Consider the following 14,115-nt stretch of genomic DNA (forward strand, 5'->3'; position numbering starts at 1 on the left):
TTAGACTAGTAGTAAACAGTTATCACATCATTGTTTTAATGGAAGGGAACTCAGGTTTTACCGTACGTGTGTCAAACTACCACCATAAAACAACAATTGTAGCATACTAATGAGCCACATTACTACTGGCTGTTCTCAGAATTCGGTTGTTCACAATCACATACCTGCATTTAGGTTGAGTATCAGGGTTGTTCAGCACTGTGTTTAGAAGACACTGTACCTGCCTGAATTAAGTAACCTTTTTTACTTCCCATAACTCACCTCAGAATTATTCAGTTAAAAAAGCTTAGCTCATTTTCAGATTAATTAATTGTCCCCTAAACAGATTTCACCACACATTAGAATGTTAAAGTGCTTAGTGGCCTCTCTATACTCATAGGATCATGGGAAACTTAGCTTGGAAGGGACCTCAGGAGGCCTGTAGTCAAACCTCAGGCTCAATGTAGGGTTAGCTATAAGGTCAGACCAGGTCATTCAGGGTTTTACTAAGTCGCGAGTCCTTTCGTTAATGAGAGCAAGGATAAATATAAGTGTATTTAGCCCATGCATACAAACACTCTTTGAGTAGAAGACCAAGTAGAAACAAACCTCAGTAGAAACAAACCTCAGTGCGAGGAGCGTAGTGCAGAGAAATCTGAGCTGGATCCACACAATCGAGGTTGATTCAAAAAACGCTCTGTGGGCTGAGCTGCTTAGTTTCAGCACAGCTCTCCATGAAATTACTACAATATTTCTGGTCCCCAAGCTGGGAAGCATGCATAGAACTTGGGCACTTGCTCCTCTTCTTTTAAACTATTAGCTAGGGCCATCAAGAAAAGTCCTTATAAATTTTTTTTTCAATTCTATGAATAAAACAAAAGTACAATTTCTTCAGGAAAAAATACCCAGTTAACTCATCCTGTTTCCTAGGCCTCGTTCTTCATGCACTGTTACATAAAAAGACCATGAATTGGAGCAAAGAAACCCCTAGTGCTGGATGTTTCCAGCTTTCTTTCAGTCCTCTCTTGTTTCTGCCTAAGTAAGACCATTGTTTCTTAACCAGAAATTAGACTTATGTAACTCAAAGTTATTGAGGAATAAGTAAACATCATTTTCATCAAATAAATGTTAATACAAAAACTGTAACAATCTAATATTTGAAACATTCTTAGAACAATTTTTAGAACAGTCTGTGTGTGAAACGTCTAAGTATGTAACTTTTTTCTCCCTTCTGGTTGAAAGAAATTAGATTTCCTAAAACAGATGCAGAAGCAGACTTTGATGTGTATCGTACATAAATAACAATGGTGCTGATAGAGAATCAGTAGCACATACAGAATTTTGCTAGTAGGGAATAAATTCAAGCACTAAATTTGCAAAAGAAGGAGAGGGGATAGATCTTCTAGTTTCTCGCTGCAGTTCACAAGATTAAAATTTAAGCAATCCAGAGTGAGAATGAGGAAACTTTATATTCAAATATTTCTGGCTGTTCAAATTTAGTCTCCTGTTAAAGCTCTATTAAGAACCTTCCAGAGGGAAACAATAGGCTTTTCAAAAATAAGACACCAAATCTCTGATAAAAAAAGCCAACTCCGAGTCAAACAAACTAAGATTATTAAACTTTTTTTCAATAACTGAAAGCATGAAAGAATTTTTTTCACCTTAAAAATGTAAGAATTCACACATAGCTATCAGTCAATAAACAGCAACAGATTTAAGGGAAAGCATTTATTAGTTTTCTACTTTAAATTGGTTCGTATGTGTCTGAAATAATCCAACCATATATTACATAGTTAACATAACAAAGTTCCTTTGTACATAATTTTTTTTTGGTGACTGCCAATTTTGAGAAGTGATTACATTTCACATGGATAGAAAAGAGTTATAAAACAAGTTACATAATGAAAATGCCTTCACTATATGCATCAAGTTCTTCCTGCTTGTACTAAGTCTGAACAACAAACTTCCACCTAACATAGCAAAATAAGAGAATCCACCAACACTGAACCACGGGCTCAGAAACTACAGCTAAGGAATTGCTTCAGTGCAGCTACAACTTCAGCCTACTTCCTGGAAAACTACCAAACCTCTGAACCTTCCCTGCAGCATTTTAAAACCAGAGGCAGAGAAAAGAAACCGCAGAGCAAGAGGGCATCACTTGCCTGACAGGGACCGAGCAGTCCCCACTCTCTTTAATTTCAATTTCTGATTAATTTTTAGACTAAACACCTACATTTACTCATCTTGCCACTCCAAGGTAAAAAGTTATTACCAGAAGTTATTAGTCACAATCTTTTTCCCATTGAAGGGAGCAGCAAACAATTTCCATCAGTGTTAATGGACACAAGAACAATAGCTGCTGCTATTGTTTTTACATCTCTTCAGTGCTCAGTTCTTGGCCCGCTCCTTAGAAGAAACCATTGAAGAAAATTATGCAGTTTCTGCTCAAGTTTACTACCACACTGGCATCTAACCAATTACCAACCAGACAAACACGATTTAGATATTTGAGGCCTATGAAGAGCTTTCCCCTGTTCTGACCCATTTGCTAGCTGCCGTTGCTAAACAGAATGTGGTCCATGAAAGGATCACAAAACTTGATTAAAAACCAACACTTTCACTGAAACACACACATTCATAAACATGATAAAATGGGAGGGAAGAATGAAGATGCAACAAATATTCAAGCATCAGCCCTATTTTTTAGTAAAGTACAGCCTTTGTAATTGGACTGCAAAATAGCACATAAGGATTTTTCTTTCAATAAAGTTAACATGACTCATGGTGCTTTTTTTGCCCCCCCCCCCTTTTTTTTTTACACTTTTCTGTAATCAGTAAGATCACTTTAGACTAAAGAAGGTGCAGAAACACTACAATAAAGAATGATGTCTGCAGGTATACAGCATACACAAAAATGCTTGTATAGTATGTGCTATATGATCCCTCATACAAACAAAGCAAGAAACAGAAGAAATTTCAGACTGAGAAACCACACTTCTGACACTTCCCAGGTCCTTCAGCAGGACGTGTGCCAGACAACAACATTAAGCTCTGTATACTCTAGGAGAAATTGTTCCACCCCAGAGACCTTCAACTAAGACTGTATAGTATACACATGAAGCTAAGTAGTGGAAGATGTACTACATTTTCCATGAAAAAAAAAAACCCCACCATTAAATATTTTCTTTACTTACAACTTCAACTGCAGTTTTCTATATGAAATTCATTTTGGACTGTTAGATCTTTCTTCCTTCTCTTACAAACAATAATACTAAAGCAATTCCCTTAGCATACAAAAATGTCCTAAATTTCCCCACTCAGTCTCTTTGAATGCCAATATATATCAAAAATTCATGCAAAGAAAACCACATCTAGAATGCAAATTATGGACTTAGATAACTGTGACAAAACTGTGTTTAACTGCACTCTCCCAGGTCTAAGCCTACCAGCTGAAACTGGCCTATAACTAGAAAGGAAGACACTGAAAGCAGTCTGGAATAACAGCTCCCACCCCCTCCCAGAAGCATTTACTGATGCAACTCACAAAAGGGTTGAGACTGACTTGCAAGCACTGGGCTGAAGCAGCACCATCTCTGTAATAGAGGCATTCCTGTCCCTACCATTACATTCTGTTATTGTAATGCTGAGGGTCTTCTATGAGGCCATGCCCCTCCCACAGTAAAGCAATGAAAGCGTATTAGTTAAGGTATCAGCTCAATATACAATTAAAAGGCACAGGAAAGTGGTCCCCCTGTACTCCTCAAGCTAATTCCCCTTAGTTTAGAGACAAAGTTATGCATCAGGTTGCACAATATTTTTATTACTACTTATTATACTATTGCATATTTGTACTCTGTACATTGTTCAGACTCCAGTTACACAGGCTGTTTCAGAGAGACTGCACGAAAATCAAGTCTACCACATGCCACTATTACTGTGCTGTGCCTAAAAGATTTGAAGTGCTTTAGAGCTTATATAAAACAGTCAAAACCACTCAACTCAACCGCAAACAAAAAGGAGCACAGATTTTCTGGAAGGTGGCAGTAATTGTGCAAAATTTTACTTATAGAAATGGGAAGCAAAGAAAGAGCTCTCTAGGTAACTAGCACTCTCATAGTTTCTATGGGTGCAATTAGTATCTCAATGCCGCTACAAAATTTGCTCAATCCAAAACAAGCCTGTAAAGTCTTAAAACCTAACACGCTAATTTTTACATTCAGTATTTTATCCTTGTGAAAAGGATTAACGCCAACCAGGACTGGGGTCTAAATTAACAGACAATAAACTTTAGAAGATAGCTGCCTTGGCAGTAAAAGAGGTATATTTTTCTAAGTAACTCACTGAACTATAGTAAAAAAAATTAGAGCACTGAAAAGAGGACTTTCAACTTCACAGTAGACTTTGGAAGAGAAGAGGTCACCTCTTGCTATGTAGCTTACTAGTGTTGATGAACACCTACGACACAGTATAAAATCTTTTCAAAGTCATGCATTTCAAACCTATGAAAAGCAACCTAGTTAAACTCAATTATCTGTTTACTACCATCTTAGTTCCAAACAACTCAAATTTTATATCTGAAAGCTCTAACTTAGGCCTTACAAAGTATTTAAAGGAAAATAAATACACCTCCAATTCCTGAGGGAATTCCTAATGCTGAGAGAGTCAGTGATTTTTTTAAATCAACTCCAAACTTCATTATTCATATTCTAATAGTTGAACTACAGCAGCAGAAGGAAAAACGGACACTACTAAATCCACACCCCATGTAGACTAGATTTCAATAAAATCAGAAGTACCATAAAATGAAACTGAAGTTTCTAGAAATCTCATGTACCACAGGAATGAAATGGTGTTACAGCCTTTTAAACCAGACAGAACACAGAAAAACCCTTCTCTACAGTATGGTTCTCTGCAAATAGCTTTTAAAATTTCATCCAAAGAAAATACTCTTACAAACACAGCCAGTCCTACGAAGATACAAAAAGCATCCTAAAATACAAACACAAACTTAAGGAACTATTCCAGTAAAGCACTTTTTTCTTTACATAGAATCATGCCGGAAATCAGAGGGAGCTACAGAGGTAAGTATCTGAGCAGCAGAAGCATTCTTTTAATAATGTACGGGATTGAAAATATTTTTTTCCTGTTTTCTACTCCCCAGTTCACTCTACTAAAAACATGCAGGACAGACTCGTTACTTCCAAAATGTTCTTTGTGCATCGTATTAGTCAACATTGCTCCATATCAAATACCCTCAAGGTATCTTAAAGCCACACCCCCCTCCAGCCCAAAACAGTATGGCCAGTGTGAGCAATCCCCTTTCAAATGGAAATGGCTCAAACCTCAAAGATCATGTAGATACCTTAGGAAAAAAATTCATGAATGACCAAAAGTCTTTCCCATAGAAGACAGGACCACGAAGAGAGCTTCACAGGGAAGAAAAATACAGAAGATGTTTGTAGTGTCCAGCAGAGCCTGTAAAAAAAAGTATTCTATTAAAGAAAATTTCTCTTCCATTGTTCTGCCTGGCATTGTGCCTAATTACTGTGGTAAAAAAGAAAAATGGATGAAAAATTATCCTGCCCAGCTTTAACTCTCTATAAGCTCTTGCTAACTGGAAAATTGTGTTTGTTCTCAACAGACATTCATTTCTCTGCTAAAAAATTTCTAGGATCGCTGAGACGTTTATATCTTTACAGGATATATTTTAAGTCATATTTTATTATAGCAAGACAATAATTATGTTTTATTAAGAAAGCAGTAAATCCAAAGTTACTCTCTTTCCCTAAACATCTCCAGTCATTTTATAATAATTACCTCACAGTCTCTGCCCAAATAAAATTCCAGGTGGAAATTGCTTCATATCTAGCTCTCACAGTGTTTGGATTCTGACTCCAGAAAACTGACGCTAACTAACCTGAGCTGGTTTAATCTTGAACCCTGCGTTTTATGGTTTTTTGGGCATTGTTTAATTAAAAGAGTGAGACTCCCAAAAGTCTCTAACCCCTCTATAGCACACTTCTTACTTCTTGGCCTGAACACACTGCTATGTCCATTCAAAACAGTATCCACCGGTTTGAGCACCCAGTCAGTTTTATAATTTAACATTAAACCTCTTTAACAGATAGTTCAAATTAGGCTCCTAAGTGTTTTACCCATCATCTTAGACCAAAGCTGTGAGTGGAAGAAAATTATACTTTAAATCTTGCAAGTACATCCATAGAATTTAACACACCTTTGCAGTTCTCAGTTAAGTTTAACAGCGGGCAGGCAACCAAGTAAGGAAGTCTCTGAACTGAAACACTTAACTTTACATCAATCTAGCAACTCTTGACATCAAACTCTTTTTTTCCTTAAAGTGAGAGAACAGTAAACAAAAGCTACATATCTTTCTGTTAGACCTTCTGATATAAACTTGAGATATATTTAACAAATTGACAGCTTTACTTAAAGGAATTTTGCGGGAGCTGCATGAGGACACTGACACGATCAATGTGATCTAACAAGTGAACCTTTATTTCCGTGTTTCCAGTGCAATTTATAACCCTCGACCACACCCAATAAATACTGATTGGCTTCATCGCAAATAACAGCCCATAGTCCAACCCGACTGGCTACATTGCGAGTCATGTTCAAGTCACGTTCACAGATGTTCACACCCATCTTCTTCAAGAATTAAAACTGCGTCATTAATGGCGGCTGTCTCTTCTCCTGCACCTGTAAGATGTTCATGCTCCCTGCACCGGAAGTTGTTTATGCTTTCAGCAGTTCCGGTACGTCCCAGCTCAGATTCTCTGGAAAGGCTGGATTGTTCACATGTCCCTTATTTCATAAATGTCCTCCCACAGAATTCACCTTGAGGGTTGTTGCAGGGTATCAGCTTCTACTTGTCTCTTCCACTGCTGGGGAAGAATGATGCGTAACAGCAGTTCTGAAATTATGCTTGTTCTGTATCCTGTCAGCATTCTATTTTATTAAATCTATCAATGAGAAACAGACACTATGTTTTTTTCCTGACAACAGTTCAATGGGGGAAGGCAACAAGCTTGAAGACAGCTGAAGAATGTTTAATTGCTTTACAAAATCAGGTGCTATAGGACTCACCCTGCGTGCAGAGAAGCAAATGGACAAACCACCTACCGATTTCAGTAGTTTAGGACTGTTTCCTAAATCATATTCCTATTACACTGCACAATGACAGTACTTTATGAGGTCAGCACCTTTCCTAAACAACAGACATTAGGAGCATTACTGCCACTGTGCCCACCTCCTCAGGGTTACCTTAAAATCAGCAAGGTATGAGTTACCCAATAGATGTAGATTCTGCTTTCTAGCATGAAAAAGTCTACAGAAGGTAGTCTTGTAGTAAAGCTGCAAAGCAAGGCAAAACGAAAGAGTATTAAAAGAAAACACCACTCTTAGAAGGGTTTTTTCTGCCAGAAGTTAATGATTTGTTTTCTCTTTGGATTGGTAAATATTAGCTATGAATATTAGAGGCCTTTCATGACAATATTTAACATTCTATTCGTGGTTCAATCTGATGAGGAAACACCATGCCATATTTTCTTTTCTTTACTTACAGTGACCTATGTATGGAGTATTTTTAGCTAGTAAAGCATTTTAAGGATTTACTTTATTTTCTGTTTCCTCTTCCATCCCAACCCTTTAAAGGGCTTTAAACAGCTTCCTGAAGCCATCAAAAACTTAAGATTTGCCTTCAATCTGACTGTGACACACCCACATTTGCAAGTATCGTTCATAACGAATCCAAAACTAGGTGGATTTCTCCTTACTCCCAGGTTCCAGGAGCATGGCTTTTCCTACATTGTTAGTTGCTAGCTGTAATAGGTTTATATGGTTTTACTGAATTCGTGTTGTGTCCCTGATATGCTGTGATGCTCAGTAGCTAATAATTGACTCCCTCCTTTCCATCACCCTTGTTCAATACAAGTTGTTCTTGTCTTTTTTCAACTGCCGCACTCCCTGACCTTACAGACTTATTGATCTTTTAACATTGCAAGAGACAGCTGTAGAATGTGTAGCAAGCTATTAATTGTCTTATTGGATCTTGAAATTGATGATTCTGTTACTGTCTAAATCAAACATAATCCGATATATAATTCCATCTTGTAGCTTTAAGTAATCATTACCACATTGTAAAGGCTACATAGTTAAATCAGTGGCTGCATTTCTGAATCACATCAAGAACTGCTGTTGGATGTGGACAAGGCAACAGAATGACTCTGGTCATTATTGGTAGATTTTCTTACCTTATTCTTACCTAATTTTCAGGCCAAACGTGCTTTTACTGTAACCAATTTGAGAGAATGAGCAGATGACAATACAACTTTCCCACAGCTATTAACTTCAAATTACTAAGGAAAACAGTATTGGCCCATGGAGTAATCATCTTCTATACCAGACCATGCTTGTGAACCTGTACCTTTCTCAAAACTCATTTCAGAAAGGGCAAGAGCAGGACAGAGAGCAGAACCAAGCAGACCTAGTGCTATTCTTCCCGTCTCGCAAGACATTTCTCAGGAACGGAATACAAAGAGCCAACCAAACAGCTATTTAAAGGAGATAGCTCACTATTATGAACCACAGAGAAAGAACTATAGTGTAAGCTACATACATTTCACTGTAGAGATAAAATTGTTCTGTATAGCTGTTGGTAGGGTTAAGGATCATCTAGGAGTTAACGAGCACTCTCTGTCCTTGCTAAATATCATTTTGTACAGAAGAGCAGTGGAAAGGATTTTCCTCATTAACAAACCATGATGGGGGGAAGAATGAAACCTAAGACAGATAATTTTTCCAGGATGATAATGTTCTTCATTTTTAGGTCATTTGAGTTCCATATTAATTATAGAAAGATGGAGGCTTTACAATCCCCCTGCTCCCTCTCTCATTACATATGTAATTGTAAAAACTACCTTGCTGTAATAAAATATTAATCTCTGTACTTCCTATTATGGGATCGCAGACTTGTAGTGATGGATGACCATGTGTCAGAGCACAGTTCCACAGCACACTGTAATATCACCGAGTCATCATTTGGAATGAGAACGCACAACTCCAGAATCTTAGCTAGACCACACCTTTTTGTTTGTTTGTTTTAAGCGGAGTTGCCAAAGTAGCTTTTGAGTCATACCATACACAGAGATACCTACCATGTTATTTAGGCATAGTCATACCTCATTGAATAATTCTGCATATGTACAAATACACAGAATCACAACTACCTTCTGATACTTACCTTCCTTGCAGAGCTAAAAGCAGATTTCATTACACCCAGGAACAGTAGTACAGGACATGGACATGAATGTTATCCAGATTTAAACAAAAAAAGACTGGAGAGATACTACTTCATTGCAGTTGATATGACACTATTTGCCTTGTAATGCAGTAATGACAGAAATTAGAACACTTGTTAACTCCTCTGAAGATATCGATGCAGCCTATTTCACCTGCAGAAAAAAAATTCTGGCACATACCTTCATTCAGCTAGTGTTCAAATATAATGTCTAATGTGGTTTCTTTTTTTTTTTTAAAATGTGTTGTGTGGTCCAGGACAGTCACGATCTGCAACTACATCTGGAAGATACATTTACCTATTTGCAATAACTACTTACAGCTGCTTCTAGATTAAAAAAAAAAAAAAAAAAAAAAAGAAACTACAAAACATAGTAGACTGAAAAGCGTGTCAGTCAGCAGCTTTCACTAAAAAGTAGTGAAAACTTGATTCCCAAGTTCTCAGAAGTCTGGACTGGAAGCTATAGAATTCTAAGTTCAAACTGACCACATTCGCTCAACCTAAGCTTCCTTAATCTTTAATTAAGAACGATCTTCACACAGAAAATTAAATACAGTTCTTTCAAACATCCTATTTCTCAAAGCTCATTGCCCTCATCATGGAAATTACAGTGTGCAGGTAAGCCAACTTGAAAGTCTTAAAAGACGAACTCATTTTAATTTTTAGAGAAAGACAAAAGAAATACTGGCTCCTTAGTCTTTTCACCTGAAGGAAAACTGGGACCTAACTATAGTGCTACTGACAACAATTTTCATAAGATGAATACACATAAATACCCAAATAAGAATCGTAATATAACCAATGCACTGGCACACACGCATATATATATACACACATACACACAGAGGTACTTAGATGTTCAGCAAGTTCAATGCAACTCCCATAAACAGGTCTTCTGGAAAGAAGGAAAAAAACCCACCCAAAACAAAAAAACGGAAAAACTTAATCTATGTTATGTTTCTAATTGCATATGCATAATCCATATAAGTATGCATAAATCATTCTCACACATGCTACTTTTACAGAATGTGCATATATCACAGTTCACCTGAGCAAACAACAAGAGTGACTAACCACTTTAGTTTTTAAGGAACAGTACAATGCTCTTTCCCTAGACGTGTTGTTTCTTCATATTTTCTTATAGTTCTGATTAATTAACTGTTGCCTTTAGCACAAGCATTACAATTAACAATATAACACCTCAACATCCACCCGACATCAAGAAGAAGGGGTAAATACAGACAGTCAATAACTAAATGCTCCACTTTTAAAATGAAAGAATTATTTTATGCACTCTATAGAACAAGCATGCCTTGCTGGCGCCACAACTCTTTGTGGAGAGATGACAGACATTTAGCCGTGCTGTATGTTAGTAACTACAATCTTTCACAAGTGATTAGTTTTCGGACAAAACCTATTCAAAGCAAATCTGTTCTATGTTTAAGCATAGTCGGGACAGACATATGTAGTTTAAACGTTATCTGAAGTGATACAAGACACAGCCAAATGTGCTCTTCTTCCCTGACAAATATATTCAAGAAGTTTTAAGGGCCTAACAGGGCAGACTGACTCTGATCTCTGTAAAGCAGCTATTTTCACTCAGATTTACAAAACTGAAATGAACTGCATGCTGAAGTGCTTACACCTTTCCACTGACACTAAAGGTTGTGCTGATGATTAGCTCAGATGCTGTGTAGACAATGTGTTTATAGTGTAGTTCACAAAGCCAGACAAGTTGAATACCCCTCACAGAAGTGTAACCTGTGTGTTTTCCTTGGCCTTTGAAACTACTTTGAACTGTTCTATTTTGAACTTTCTGGTATAACATCTGTTTCTTTCTCCTTGTTTCCTTGAATATACTAGCAGAAAAGGTCACTTGTACCAATAAATCCATGTCAGTTTTAAAATTTTAACCATAATTATACTGTAGAAAAACACTATCATGAACAAACAGCTGAGTATTTAAAGAATAGCTTTATATTTCCAGAAAGTACTGGTAGTTAAGTATTCAAAGTTAACAGTTTTAATACAAGGGGACAGCACAAGGCCTCATACAACTCAAACACTTAAAAATAATGCTAAACAATGCATAGGCTTTCTAACTACCATCTACAAACGGTATGTTTTCCACAGATAATTCTTCAGCATTTCTAAAGGCAGGAGGGAACAAGATTTCAAAATATCTCACAAAGAAAACATGCAGTAACATCAGGGAAAGAATCCAGATCTCCCCGTCCCTCAATCTTACGTTCAGTCCATTAAGACTCTTCTTTTTTTTTTTTTCAGGAATCACAGTTTAATACAAAGACAGTCCAAATTATGTGAATTTCACCCCCTAAAGCTTAATTAAAAATAAATTTTGCCATATTTTACACCAATGACTAAGAGTAAGAATGATGGTTCCATAGAGAAATGAGAGGAAAAAAAGCTGAAACTATTAATTTTCGCTTTGTCTGAAAAGCAACAGATTTTTTCAGAAGTTGAATTTAGAGCAAAGGAAAATGAGGAATTGCAAAGTGAACAGTAGAGCAGAACTAATTTCTGAAACCAGTAAAATCTTTCAAACAGGATTTACTAAGGAAAAGAAAATACGCTACACAGAATGCTATCTCAAATAGGGATTAGAAATAGAAAGCTCTCATGTAAATTCTACTTTTCTGTAGAGACAGATCGAAAAATAACTAGAATTCGGCCAGTTCCATGAGATATCACCATCAAAGTGAGAAAAGGTATGATAGGTCTTAGGGAAAAGTACTCCTCTGGTGATTTGACTCTTGAAAATACTTGAATTCCTAGTTCTAAAACAGGACACTGAAGATGTTAGAACCAATAAGGACAGTTTTAGTATTATCTCACTTTTTTCTTTTTCAATGTCCACTGGTAAAGAATGAAGGATACAATGGTGATTCTCAGTGGACAAAAATTGAGGAATGTGAAATATTGCTACTGTTTGAGACAAAGCCGTTAACTAAACTCCTAATACTCAGGAAGAAAAAAAAAAAGTTTACTACTACAAACTAAACATGTGCCTTATTTTCCCTATTTCCTACAAAGGGTAGTTCCCAATTATACTGGAGAGCCACAGACATTTCTAAATGTCAGAGACTACAAATCTAGTCTAGCAACAAACACTTTTATAAGTATTTATGACCTTTAATATTTCATAATTTCTTCTGGTTCTGAAAGCTGGAATGGAATGCCAGCTTATAGGCAGGTTTTGATTGGCTGATTATTTGACTTTGGAAGCAAAGGGCAGATTTAGGTCAGATGCTAACTTATTATTTCTTTCATTTAAAACTTCATATAAAGAAGTCATCAAAACAGACCAGGAGAGAAACAAAGTCAAAAGAAACTCTGTTTTGGAATCCGGATCTCTGATAAAGAAGTTGCATATGGCAAAGCAAATGACACCTGCATGCTGAAGTAATTCAGAACTACCTGCTCATCTTATCCACCAGATGCACCTTCTCCAGTTTCAGACTTGCATTAAACCTTGAAGTCAGAATCTTCTTACTTTTAAAGCAGTACTATCATCCCAAAGGATTCTACACTATTTTTTTTAGCTAGTAACCAGGTACTGTTTGCTGTCAAAAACTAGCAAAATAAGCGCTAACTAATGTAAGCCATGCCAGAATCTTCTCTATTTCAGGCAAAAACATTTTCTGTCTCCACTGGAGCCCAACTATCTCAGGGAAAGAGAACAGGTGAGTACAATCCTTAGAAAAACACAGACATCACTACAGTACTTTCTAAGAGCAAACAAAAATATACTGCAGAAAGCAATTACTGCTTTTCATTTGAGCTCCTCAACCCCTCACTGTTGCAAGAAGTGCCACGGCCTGCTGAGTGACCTAAATTTTACAAGTTTATTTCCAATGAAAAACTGTAACTTGGAAAAAAAAAAAAACTGTTATGCACAATGCAACCAACTCACATTTATGCCCAAGAAGAAATGAAACTACCCGTTGTCAGTATTTTCCAGAACCACAGAAAACAACCTACAGACAATACATCCGTTTATTAGGACACAAATCCCACTGTATTTTGCCATCCATTATTCAGGCAACACCACTGGAACACAAAGACAAGACATTGGGATGAAGTTTTTATTTGCAAAATAGTTTGGATTGCTACTTCTACCAAAGTCCTCATGGAACACAGCAGATTCTTCCACAGTCAGTTGTTCTTGTTTTAGTCTCCACAGTCCCTCCCTGTAGCATATAGCAATCCTTTACATGTATTACAGAGGCTACTTTTTTTGGGGGGAGGGATGACAACAAACAAAAAAAGCCAAGTGCAGGTTACCATTTATTCCTGCTTTACTAAACAAAGTATTAGAGTAGCTTTTTGTAATAGCAGAATTTAAAAAAACTAATACAAACACTAAAATTTCTCCTTGGTTCGAAAAATCTATGCACAAAACTCAGCTTGTATATACACTTCTGAAATTTCCAAGAAATTTCAACATTTTGTTTCAATCGCATGTAGCAGCAGAATCTCAGCACAGTTTCATTTTTATGATGGTAAACTTAATGAGCAGAGTTAATCACTATGGTATGAAGATGGACAATCAAGCCAGTCATCAATATCCCATACAACAGAGCAGACAGAAAGGTCTAACATTCTTTGTAACTTAAAGCTGATCTAATAGACTTAAGATTAACAACCCCTAACACACTTTTTTCTTCTAAGGTTCCAGCAAATTATATGAATCTTAATTCTCTTAAAATAAAAAATAGTGAGGAAGTCTACTCCCCACGGCTGAAGCAATGAACTAGAAATCTGTGCTGTATGGGCCCAACGGATAGTGACAGATGACA

The sequence above is a fragment of the Leptosomus discolor genome, chromosome 8 (genome assembly GCF_034619465.1).
Source record: "Leptosomus discolor isolate bLepDis1 chromosome 8, bLepDis1.hap2, whole genome shotgun sequence".
Lineage (NCBI taxonomy): Eukaryota > Metazoa > Chordata > Aves > Leptosomiformes > Leptosomidae > Leptosomus > Leptosomus discolor.